General features: G+C 41.4%; 1 protein-coding gene across 5 annotated transcripts in view; it reads left to right on the plus strand.

Moving 5' to 3' along the window:
• The first annotated feature begins 2,310 nt into the window (after window positions 1–2,310).
• The window catches only part of RC3H2 (ring finger and CCCH-type domains 2), a 39,853-nt gene continuing 29,133 nt past the window's right edge, over window positions 2,311–13,030 (plus strand). For 4 of the 5 annotated variants that reach the window (XM_054997450.1, XM_054997453.1, XM_054997452.1 and 1 more), the window contains exons 1-2: window positions 2,318–2,396; window positions 8,040–8,078. The gene's annotated coding sequence lies outside the window, so the exon portion shown is untranslated. Of the gene's footprint in view, window positions 2,397–8,039; window positions 8,079–13,030 lie in introns of all 5 variants that reach the window. The other variant, XM_054997451.1, reaches the window with a different exon arrangement.

Raw genomic sequence — 13,030 nt, forward strand, 5'->3', positions numbered from 1 at the left:
TGGAGATTTTCACTCTAACCATTTCTCCACTCTAACCATTGTTCCTGTTGTAGTGGGAAACAGCTGTCTTCGCTTTGTTTCTTTGCCTCCCACTTTATTCCATACCACTGTCTTCACTGGCAAATATATATACATATGTTTCCAGTAGTGATTTAATAGGCTTGGCCTATCATAGGATCTGTTGATTTTGGCACTTGTAAATTTGGATGTAAATTTTTGGTGTGTTAATTAATGGAGCCATAAGCTTTAAAGTCACAGTAAACTCTTTACTTGTATGGTATTCTACAGTCTGGTGTGTAAACCTTCCACCATCTCCAGTTCTTTGTAAAAGAGTTTGTGTATGTTTACTCAAGAGTGATGTTACAACTTCGTGATGGGTCAGTTAGCTACTTCATCTCCAAGTGTTGTTTTGTAATACAGGAAAGACAATGCTGATATATTGTTGGTTTGCATATATGTTTCTTCCACATGGTTGTATTGAAAATAAAGATAGCCCCCACTGGCAGAAATGTATGGCTGATATGAAAAGCCTTTCAGGCATACCTATATTCTGGACATTGTCATGGGTGTTAGCATGATTGATGTCCACTTCCGACTCAGCTGGCATAACTGGCTTATAAATAATACTTCAGATTCCTAGGATCCCCAATGAATTTTCTAGCTGCTTCATCAACAAAGCACCAGGAATTCTCTTATCCACCCCTGCAGCCCTTCCTAAAAATGCTTGCAAATTGTAAGTAACCCACAGGTGCAATGGAAGTAGGAGCATGGCCCACTGCAGGGGGGAGGGGGAGAGGTGGGGTTGAAAATAGGGACATGTCTGCCTTTAGTCTGCAACTGGGCCTGTGCTGCTCTTGGGGTAGTCGAGGCAGAATTGTCACACAAAGAATGCTGGGAAACATAAACCCCCAAGAAAAAGATGTTTTGAGTGTATCAACAAAAACTGACAGTGCCTTACTGGAATATGAAGAAGTTGTGGTGCATTCATAAAATGAAGGGATGCTATATTAAAATGCTTAATAAAGACTAGTTTCTGGAAGGGACAGGGTATGGTGATAAGGGGGCCTGGAAAGCAGGTGGGAGACCGCAGTCAGTTCCAGTTCTAACAGCAGTCCGTTTGTGACCTGTAAAATAAAAGGCAGCCTAATTAGGAGAAAATTAAATACATAAGAGGACAACAATATAAACCTGTAATTTTGAGCCCCCAACTTGCAGAATGGACAGGGACTACATAATTATATAAAAATTTAGGGGGATATACATACATATGTCAAGATGGATAGCCGTGTTTGTCTGTAGCTGTGGAAAAGAGCAAGAGTCAAGTAGCACCACTAGACTAACTAGGGTAAAGTAGGTAACGGTAGTCCCCTGTGCAAGCACCGAGTCATTACTGACCCACGTGGGGGTCGTATCACGACGTTTTCTTGGCAGGTTTTTACAGGGTGGTTTGCCATTACCTTCCCCAGTCATTTACACTTTACCCTCAGGAACTGGGTACTCATTTTACCGACCTCGGAAGGATGGAAGGCTGAGTCAACACTGAACCAGCTACCTGAACCCAGCTTCCAACAGGATCGAACTCAGGTCGTGAGCAGCACTTGGGCTTCAGTACTGCCACTTACCACTCTGCGCCACAGGGCTCTTACACAAGACTAACTAGCACTAATTTCATAGATGCAGAGAAGTTAGCCGTGTTAGTCTGTGGTAGCAAAATCAAAAAGAGTCCAGTAGCACCTTTAAGACTAACCAATTTTATTTCAGCATAAGCTTTCGAGAATCAAGTTCTCTTCGTCAGATGCCTGATACAGAGATCTGACGAAGAGAACTTGATTCTCGAAAGCTTATGCTAAAATAAAATTGGTTAGTCTTAAAGGTGCTACTGGACTCTTTTTGATAGCACTAATTTCGTTCGTCTTATAGACGCTACTTGACTTGCTCTTTTCCACATGTGTATTATGTATACACACGCATGTGTATCTAATGGGCATAAACTAAGGCAAGCCAATAATTATCGGCGCATCTTCGTCCGCCCCGCCCTCTTTCGGGCGTTCCCTTGGCGCACGGCAGACGTCACACTCACAGAGGCAGAAATTCTATGATCTACTCCCTGCTGGGACACCTTTTGCTTCTTAGTCTCTATGGTGTCCTCCAGCCGGGAAGAGGCGCCGCTTCCTCGTCCCGTTTCTCGTCCAGACACGGCCTCGCCTCCACGTGACCATGGAACCCGGGTGGGTGTGGCCTCGCCAAGGGGAGAGTATCGCGAGAGGTGGGCGGGGCCGCGTGAGATGGGCGGGGCTCCCGGCTGTCACCGCGATGAGGAGACGCCGCCGCCGTCGCCGGGCCGCTCCGGGGTGCGCCCCTCAGGGGGTGTGAGGAGAGGCCGGGCCCAACCGCAGGTACGGGAGATGGGCGGCGGCAGCAGCGCCGGGGCCAGCTGCTGAGCGGCGGTGTCCGCCCCAACACCCCGCCCTCTCGAACCCAGACTTCCGCGGTGGGGGACGCTGTTTGGTTCCTCCCCTCTAGGCCTCCGTGAGCGAAGGAGGTACCACTTTGAGGGGCATCTTTCCCTCTCGCCCCGCATCCCAGTGTATCTGCCCTGTAAGACGGAGAAGGGGAGTGACCTATCCAGGCTCCATCCCTCGGCCCTCCCTGAGTCCCATCCCCTCAGTTAGTCCACCTCCACGCGAAGGTTGTGTTCATTTGCAGGGCAGCCCCTCTGTGGGAGAAAGGTCTGCCCTAGCAGGAAGAGCCAAGGGCTCCACATCTTCCCTGCCCCTTAAGGTGAAGACGAACATATTTCCTTTCTCCCCTCCTGAAGCCCTTGATATGGGTGGGGGTAGCTGCTGTAGCATAGTGGTTAAGTGGTTTTGCTGCAAATCAGCACACTGCTGGTTTGAATCCCACTACTGCCATGATTTCTGTAGGTGGCCCTGGGTCAGCTTCTCCTATCAGCCTCAGCTCCTGAGCTGTATTGTGGAGATAATAAGGACTTTGTTCACCGCTCTGAATGGGGCACTAATCTGTCTAGAAGAGTGGCATATAAGAACCGTTATTATAATTATTCTTCATTCAAGGATACCTACCTTATCCTTAGTGCATTGCTTCCATGAAGTTGGGGCTCATATAGAGGAGGGGCACTGTGCTTGTGAGCACCCTACCTTGGGAAGGGATTGAGGGCATTTTGGGTCTATGGAAGGGATCGGATGTATTGGCATTTAGTTATGGTGCTAGTAGATTGGGAAGGGGTTCGGAAGATGTGAACCCTCTAGGTGGTGCACAGCCCTGTGTCTGTTTCCACTGCCATCAGTTGTCCCCCTTGGAATGAGGGGGACAACTGATGCAAAATTGGAAGCTCTAAAGAAGGGAGAAGGTGGTATGCAAATTTGAATACAGGCAATCTTCTTTCCACCCCCCCTTTTTGTCTCCTGATCTCTCTTGTCTTCCACCATCCATTCTTTCTCACTTTTCTACCTCCTCATCTTACATTAGCTATATGGAAAAAAGAGGATGGATATATGAAACATCCTTTACACTGATTTAACAGCATACAAGTCCATCTAATGTTTAAAATGTTGGAAATCAGCTTTCATGTTACAGAGAACTCCTCCACGCTTTGGTATTCAAAGTACTATTAAAGAATGTGAGGTTACACACCCAAACTGTGAACCTTTCTAAACAAAGTATGTGCTGTCATTAATGCCACAGAACAAGAGAGAGCATATTTAGGAAATCTACCCAATTGTCATAGGTTGTCCTCAGAAAGCATGCATGTAAGAAATGGCATGCAAAACAGGTGGTTATCACTAATTGCAGGTACCTGTGCATGTATTTTGCTGCATGTACTATGCATGGAAGATGTGATTGGTCCCTGCTTGTGTAGAACATTCTGTACATACAGAGCCGAACAAATCTGCTGCTCTGACAAGTGACAGGCTACATATGTGTTATACTCTGCTTCCTACATAAAGCTGTTTTCCAGGTAGGAATGCTGTTATTTGTGAAGCAGTCCCTTACATATAGACAGAAAATAAGCAGATATCTCCTCCCTATGCTAACCTGTTAAATATTTAAGCTACACCTATCTTCAGAAGGATACAAATATTACTACCCTTTTGGACTCTTTCAGAATAATGTCTATTACCAACATTCTGCTATGCACACAGACACTGATGCTTCAGATGAAATACTGGCTAATTTGATCTCACCTCTGCAGCAATCTTATTAGTAATTCTACACATTTTCTGCCTTTACACCTTCCTCTTACTGAGGATGCTAATGTAGTCACAACATAGCCACTGTCTGGCTTCAACTTCAGTTTCAGTTCTATGGAAACATGGAGAAACTCCTTCAAATGTTAACGTCTTGTGCAGAAATTGAAGAAAAAAACAGTGAAAGAAATAGCTTTGAAATACAGTAAGAAATGTGAATGACCCAGATTGGTTTTTCACCAGCCTGTGCTTTACTGCATTGAACACTTTTGCTTGATGGTTGAATTCTTGCCAGTTAGCCCAGCACCTGCTGATTTTTTTTCATCTTTTGGGAGAGTTCTGCATAATTCAAAATTTTGCATATTCCACCTTCAGGGAATTTGTCCAATAACCTTTCAGTGGTTGGTGTTCATGTGGGAGCAGCTATCTTTCCAAGATGAGAGGACATAAGTTGGCCTAATAAAATATACTGCCTCACCTGGATATTTATACTTAAAGCTCAGACAGATAACTGTTTTTACCATGATGTTTCCTTAATTTGTTCTTTTGCTTTTTAGATATATGGGGCTTTTCTTTTAAATTGTTGACATTTTGAATAAAATCCTTATAAACATTGAACTAACATAATAAAAACCAGTCACTCTAAAACAATGAAAATTCTCATCCTTCTGCTGAATTAACCCAATCCACCATCTGAAAACCACGGCAAGCATGGAATTAATGCACATGAGTAATTTTTCTTTGGTGGTTCAAGGGAAAACATGGTGAGCCATGGAGAAGGTGTGTGTGGTATTGGTTTGCCTTAAGCTATTTGTTAAGAGCTGCCTTGGGTATTAGCTATTAAGTTTGGAAGTCCAGAATTGCTTCTTGGAAAGCTGACTCCAGCATTTTTTAAAAAGGGCTTAATCTATGCTGTATTGTCCCATTGACTTAACAGGAGGGAAGTGTTGAGCAGGGAAGTCTGCTTGTGGTTAGTGCTTCATAGCTAGAGATAAGTATCAGGCTTGCCAGCAGTTACACCATGAAATATGAAAGTTTTGCTTCCTAATCCCAGACGTGTATGGCAAACTAGCCTCACCCAGTAGTTGAAGAAAGGCATTCTGCACATGTCAAGGGCCACAGTCATCTCTACTTCATCATATATTCCAGGACTCAGCCTTCGCTCAAAATGAGCCTTGGTGGTAGCAGACATCACGCACTATGTAGAAATAAGTGAGTCTGTTCTATCTAGAGAAGGTTTATTTAGGCTTCAAGTCATCACATCTGAACGATGCAGAGGGCTATTATTGTGATTGCTGCTCTTTCCTTAGCTTTGGCAATGACTCAGGTCTCCTTATGGCTGCTATGGAAGCAAACTGGTGTGTAAAGAAACAAAGGTCCTCTGTAAGTAATTCCATGTTTGTACCTTGATAAGTGTGAATAGAGAATGGATTTCAGTACTTAGAACTCTACCCGTTCTGTGTGTAAACAGGATGGGTAATTCTTGTTCAGCTTTGGCAGATGGGAGGTAGCAGATAAAATCTTACTATTTGTAATGGTGACCCAGGTTATTGAAATTAGCAAGTTGGTTTTTGTAAGATTATGCAGTGTTTTAAAAAGTTGTAATACTTACTTGGAAGTAAGTTCTGTTCTTTTAATGAACTTTGATAAATCTGATTTAGATTCCAGTGTCACAACCATGCTTACTTGGAAGTAAGCATAATTAAACAAAACCTATTTGGATTAGATTTAGTCCAGTAGAGCTCTGTATGTATATATTACATATAGTGTAATGTCCCCCATGTTGAAGACTCTTGCCTACTGCCCATTGCTTGAGTGTCCACTATTCAATTGCAGTTGCACAGGAATATAGGGTGTGTTCTAGGTCATGTGTTCTTTTCAGTCCAAGCAGTCATGGCATAGGAGGGCTCCACGAACTGAGCAAGTGCCTTAGAACAATTTCAGAATTCTCTGCAGCAGGCTGAGGTTCCACAGTATGCCCATCAATATGGAAACAATTCCATGAATTAGGTTTAAGACCTCTGGTCTATGAGCTTAACTCTCGCCAAGCAAATTGGTCTTGAGACACTTTCTTAGACGTTAGTGTGCTTCAAAAAATCTTCAGGGGGAGGAAATAGCTCAACTGGGAGTGAGCCACTAAGAATACCCCTCAGTGCAGATCCTGTTGTACAAACTTGGCACAAAAATGGAGGGATTGAGAGATGAGGATCAGGTGACATTGATGAAGCACAGCAAAAGCGGCTGCCACACATGTGCTTTGCCCATGCCACCTTGCCCTATCCATTGTCTCACATCCATTTTATTTTGTAAGCTCTTTGGGAGCAGTCATGTGTCTTAATTGTTCTTAAGGAATTCTGTGGAATATCATGTACACTTCTGGTTAGATACTCAATAAATTAACAATAGTAATGGGTTGGATTCAGCCAGCTTTTTAACTGATGAAAAATTGAGAAAGGGGTCTGTTCTGACCAACACAAAGGCCATTTTTGGAGAGCATGCTCATCTGCATGAACTAAATCCTTATGGGTTAGGAACTGTAATGAAGAAGGGAATTGGGTGAGATTGATCAATAAAGCTAACTGGATCCAGTCCAATGACTTTTGGTTGCGTTTAGAGGAGGATTCAGTGCAGCACTAGTTTTAATTATCAAAAAAGGAAGAGAACAAGCAACTTATTCTATAAGAATACTATGCGGGATGAACAATTGACCCTTGTCTAGCATTCTGGCTACAATTACAAGAAGCCACCAAACCACACACTTCTGTATGTGATTTCCCATCAGTTGAGGTTTTTTTCAGGGGTCCTCTTCTGTGTGCCCCCCATCCTCAGAGATGAGGTGGATGGCTACTGGAGACGACCTTCTTGATGAAACCACAGGTTTTGGGATGCCTTCTACTCTACCATTCATCTGGCACCCTCTCTACCCTCGCTCCCCAACATTTGCTTTCCTGCACCTCCTCCATTTGAATGCTAATTTAATTCTTCTTTAAATAAGTTTTTAACTTAAAAAAAACTTTTTACTGCTCAGCATCCAGTTTATTTTATTTATTTATTAAACCATTTATATCTTGCTTTTCCGCATAGTTCAAAGAGGCTTACAAAATTATATTTAGTACCTTTCAGACTAATCAATTTTATTGTACCATAAGCTTTCGAGAACCAAAGCTCTTTTCGTCAGATGCATCTGATGAAGAGCGCTGTGGTTCTTGAAAACTTATGCTATAATAGAGTTGGTTAGTCTTAAAGGTGGTACTGGACTCTTTACTATTTTGCAACTACAGACTAACATGGCTAACTCCTCGCGAAAATGATATTTAAAACTCAACACTTGCTGCTGTGTTTGAAAGGAATATCAGATTATTATTTCTTGGTTTCTTAGGATCAGTTTTTAGCAATACATTTTTGTTGCCTCAGAAACCAGTGTCCTGAGAGACTATAAATATTTTAAATTTAAAAATTAGTACAATACGTATATCCTGAGGTGGACTGCTTCTATGCCTGGAGCACTGTTCTCCCATTTAAATCAAAACTTACTCAGAGTGGTGGTTCTTTTGAGGTAGTCTTTAAAAAGCATTAAAAGACTGTAGACTAGAGCTACTTTAAATGCCTTTGGGGCATGCAGAACTTTTGTGGCTCTTTGGATTCCTGCTTAAATCATTATCTCTGAACTCATATTAAATGTTCCTAATAATTCACCACTCTGCTGTTATATAATTAAAAGCCTCTGAAATGGCACTGCTAAGAATGGAACAAATTCTGATTGTGAAGAAATGTTTGTGGGATATTATGATCTGTGGTGTTGATTTTTTTTACTATTTATATCATTTATAGTGTGCCTTTCTCACTGAGACTCAAGGCGGATTACACAGTGTGAGATTAGTACATTCAATATCAAGGACATTTCCATAAAGAATGCCACAGGGTAAACAAACACAAGTTTACAAAGACAGCATTAGCAAGAATCCAATACAGAGTTGAAGAAATGCTGAAACAGAATATAAGCTACAATACAAAAGCCTTTTTGAATAATTCTGTTTTGCATCTTTTGCGGAAAGCTAGGAGAGTGGAGGCTCTCCTGACCTCCTCAGGCAGGTGTTCCACAGGTAGGGGCCACTACAGAGAAAGCTCATGTACAGGCTGCTGATTTCTCCCATGTGCAGGGTGGCACCTGTAGGAAACCGTATTCAGATGAGCAAAGTTGCCATGGAGGAACATAGGTATGCTGGCCCAAAGCCTTGAAGAGCTTTGTATGTGATAACCAATACCTTGAACTGAGTGTAGTAACTGATAGGTAGCCAATGGAGTGACTGCAGAATGGGGGTGATGCTTATGCTCCTGATAACAGTCGTGCCGCAGTGTTTTGCACCAAGTGGAGTCTCTTAGTTAATTTAGATGGGAGACTTATGGGCCCTTCAGTGTCACGGTCCCAGAAACACCACAAATTTTGTCTACAGTAGGACAGAGCAACAGTAAAACAGGCAACTAGCAGCTAGATAAACATTATGTTGGGCATTGTTACATTCATTCAATTGGTGCTGAGTAAGTGTGGTCCTTTCAGCTTTTATGTTTTTGAATTGTGTTCAAAATGTTTACATTTGCCATCTTGTACACTGGATTTTTGAAAGGTGGGGATAGAGTTGTTCTGAAGGAAACAAAACCAATGAATTATGGCTGTGATGGGTGTGATGTCCTGGCCTTGGAATGGTAAGATGTTCCATCAAAAGGAATCCTCTGGTTCAGAAACACCAAAGCAACACACAAATTCAACTTTGAACAAATCAGAAAGAAGAAATCATTCCAAATGCTAGAAATTCTGCACAGAGATAGGAACACTGTGTATCAAGTATATCCTGTTGCTTTGAAGGCATTAGATAGCCAAGGTTCCAAACAGAATTTTTAAACAGATGGTTGTAATTAAAATATATGCAAAAAAGAGAAGCAAGCCCTTAAATCAGTGATATTCTAGTTTTAATGTGTTGCTGCTAATTAAATTGTTGAGCAGCCAAAACCCAACTGAACTATGAAGCTGGAAGTTTGTAGAATTCAGTCAAGATTTGCTCCAGTTTCAGATCCCCATTGAAATATGCAAAGAGAACGATGGTTGCTTTGTTTCCTGTCTCCCAATCAACCCCATGTGAAGTGCCAAACTGATCTTGGTGAGTGTAGCAAAAAATAGGGGGTCTTCTCTGGATACTTTCTGTTGGTTGCTGAGTGGCAGAAGTGCTTATGCAGGAGGTTTGCTAACCACAAGAAGCCATCCAACTGGTTTCCCAGTTGGTGGTACCCGAAAGCCAAGACCTGTTTGGCTGCTGTGCTATGTTTCAGCTGTGGGTGTGGCTATTTCCCTTTGGAGCATTACTGGAGAACTGATAGTTGGGCAGTGGTGTTAATGCAGAATTGGGATGCTGAGTTCCCAAGTGGTGTCTCTGGGATTTATTGCTATTTGCTTTTTTTCCTTTTTAAGCAGGTATGCCAAGGGTTTTCTCTATTGCTTGCTAGTTTCATTAAAAATGCTGAAATTTTGCAGCCTGCACAGGTCATGCAAATATTCTTGGGTTGAATCCTATGGATCCATTCTGCTAACAGTGGCACTTTCTCCATGCAAAAAACCTTCCAAGGTAGCAGCAGGTTTCTTGTAGCATCAAAAAGTGTTGACATTGTGGATAGATCCATGGGATCCAACCCTTTGTTTTACATAATTTATTCCAGGGGTTTTTTTGCAAGTAACGGAGGTCTGCCTGCAGCCTCTGGGGATTTTATTAAATCATTCTTTCATCTCCTATGATTTTATCAGGCATTCTAGCATATCTGCATTCATAAAGGCCAGAAACATGCATTTTACTGAAGACTGGGTTTCTCAGGAAGCTGAATTCTTAGGACAATACTTCATTCTGCCCTTTTTCTGTGTTCCACATTATATTTTAGGCATGCACACATCACCAGGTATGATACGGAAAAACTTGGGTTCAAAGTTTGAGGGAAGGAATATATTTTAGTTTTAGTTGACTGGAATTTGTTTTGAGTTTCCCAGAATGGTTAAATGGGCTTGCGGCAGCCTCAGCAGCACATCTCTGTAATGCTGTGGCTGTATCTGTATTTTAACTGTATAACTGAAGCTTCATTGTTCAAATCACATAAGGCCGCTTCTAACATTATTTCTCTTAACTTTGCAGGGGAGCACCCAGAAATAATTACTAAGAAATGGTTGGGTCTGTGTAAGCAATCTATGTCATTAAAAACATCCTAGGGTTTCCTTTGAACAGATCCATGCAAGGTTTTGATACAAATGTCTTTGGTCATTTCCTGACAGCTTTCTGCTCAAATATTTGAAAAACACAAATATAGAAATGTGGTGATGTCAGTAGCTACAGGACTTGGAAGAGCTCAAGAACGGGACATAGAAAATGGTCACATCTAAGTCTGTAGTTCTTAGATCTGCCTTTCATAGAGGAGTTTAAATAGCATGAGTGCGTGCACAAATTCACTTGTTTATCCTTCACCTATACAGCATTCATACCTTACTTGCATATCTAGTAGGCCTCTAGTAAATTAGTCTTTGGGTGGAGTTGAATGAAAGATATTGATGATTGTATTGATTCTTTGTTTTAATAATGTTTTTGGTATTGTAGTGTGGTGTTCTGAAGTTATGCTGTTTTCCACCGGGATCATGGGACCAGCATATACAGAAGTCATGTGGATAGGAGCTGTTGTATAGAGGAGAATTGTGCCAAATTGAGTATAAAAGTTGCCTCAGATTGGGGAAATAAATATTTTTTTAAAAAAAATCCAAATAACCTCTTTAGCTTTAGGTTGAGCAGGCAGATGCATCAAATTATTTTCCCCTGCACTTTATGTGATGATAACTCATGTATTATTATTCTCATTGTTATTTATAATGTTCCTTTTTCACTAAAAGTCAACATGATCAACGGCTGGGACATTCGGATAAACAAATACAATAGGATATAAATTGCAGAAACTGAAAACGAGACAATCTGATGCAGAATTGAAACAGTGCTGAAACAAAACATAAGCAATTTAACATGACGTGTTAAACAACATGGAAACCAATGTATTGTCAAAGGCTTTCACGGCCGAAGAACGATGGTGGTTGTGGGTTTTCCGGGCTGTATTGCCGTGGTCTTGGCATTGTAGTTCCTGACGTTTCGCCAGCAGCTGTGGCTGGCATCTTCAGAGGCTACAGGCTTTATCAAAACATCTCTTTGTCCATTTCCTCGCAGCACAGTCTTATTATCTGTGTAAAAAAAAAGCCCGCTTGAATAATTTGGGTTTGCAGAAAACTGGGAGAGTGGGAGCTTCCCTGACTTCTTCAAGCAGGCTGTTCTGCAAGGTGGGAGCCTTCACAGAGAATGTGCCTGTATGGGCAACGGTTGATTTCACCCGTTTGCAGGGTGGAATCTGCAGACGATCCTGTTCAGATGAGCAAAGCTGGTCTGGTGGAGCACAGGCAGAAAGGTATTCCTGTAGAAATGAGGGACCAAGGCCATGGAGGCCTTTGAAGGTTGCATCTTCTTCTAAGTCCCTAATCGTGCTACTAAAGTAGAACAGATATGCAGATCAGTTGTTTGATGAAATGTCAAATTGCCCAGTCAATTTACCGTAGTCAAATATTACCAAATATTTCACGAAGTTAAGAATGCTCTTGTTTAAGTGGCAGATCCCCCTTTTTATTTCATTATTATTTGTAATTAATTGCTGCATTTAAAACCTTTTTAATGGTTGCTGCTACTTTGCTATATTTCTGTACAAATTTCACCTTTAGTGTTCCACAATAAAAACAATAAAATATAACTACTGTTCAATAAATTGTTTACATTTACAGAAACTTTAATCATAAATTGCATTTTTTAAAAAAGTTAATTTTTTCATCCAATAACTGAAGTAATTTTATTTTTATAGTTTGCATAAATTTCAGTGCAGTTGATAACTGAAGTATTTTTTAAGCTAGTGCTTTAAAAATACTTTATTAATATTTATCTAGTCAGTTCAATGAGTCTTTTTTAACTAGTCAAACATCACAACTGGTATTGAAATTTGTTCTTAGGGTTGAAGACTGGTTAGGTTATTAGAGTTGCTGTGCTTTTGCATCACTGATGCTTTTGGTAAAGTATAATAAATATTGTTAGTGTAATACAAACCAGAATTATCTTTTTTGAGAGAGAGACAGACAGACAGACCTGCCCTTGTGCAGAATTCACATCTTTCAAATTGAACTGTGAAATGGTATTGCATTCTTCCATCTTCAAGGATAGTCTGAAGCCTTGGCGTCAGCATGGGTACTAGGGCATGGTCTGAAAGTCCACACGGTCAATTTTCTTTTTATACATAACATCTACTTTTTCAGATGCCCAGGCATCCAGAAAATTTTCTAGCAAAATAAAAATGGTCTTAGTAGAATTCCATCTGTGGGGGCGGGGGGGGGTAGCTTTAGGGCTGGCCCAAGATAGACTGGGAGCAATTGCCCCAAACAAGCTCTGTGACTCTGCAAGGAGGCATTGTGTTTGGGTCTAATGCTGCTTTATTGATGCTTAGATCTTGGGCTGAATCCAACCAGTTGTTTTGCAGGCGAAACAGAAAGGAAGGGTCTTCTTTGCCCTCCTTCGAGTCAGAAGGTTATGGAAATCATGGGACCAGCATGTACAAAGCCCCTGTAGGATGGAGGCTGTAGTATGAAGGAGAATTCTGTGAGATTGAATGAAAAAGTAGGCTGGATCAACCCTTTATTCCCTGTATCTATGCTTTTTTTTTACACCTATGTGTTCTCTGAACTCCAGTCCTCCATTCTAGATTTATTCCAAATA

This window comes from Eublepharis macularius, chromosome 14 (assembly GCF_028583425.1).
Source record: "Eublepharis macularius isolate TG4126 chromosome 14, MPM_Emac_v1.0, whole genome shotgun sequence".
In the NCBI taxonomy this organism is placed as follows: Eukaryota; Metazoa; Chordata; class Lepidosauria; order Squamata; family Eublepharidae; genus Eublepharis; species Eublepharis macularius.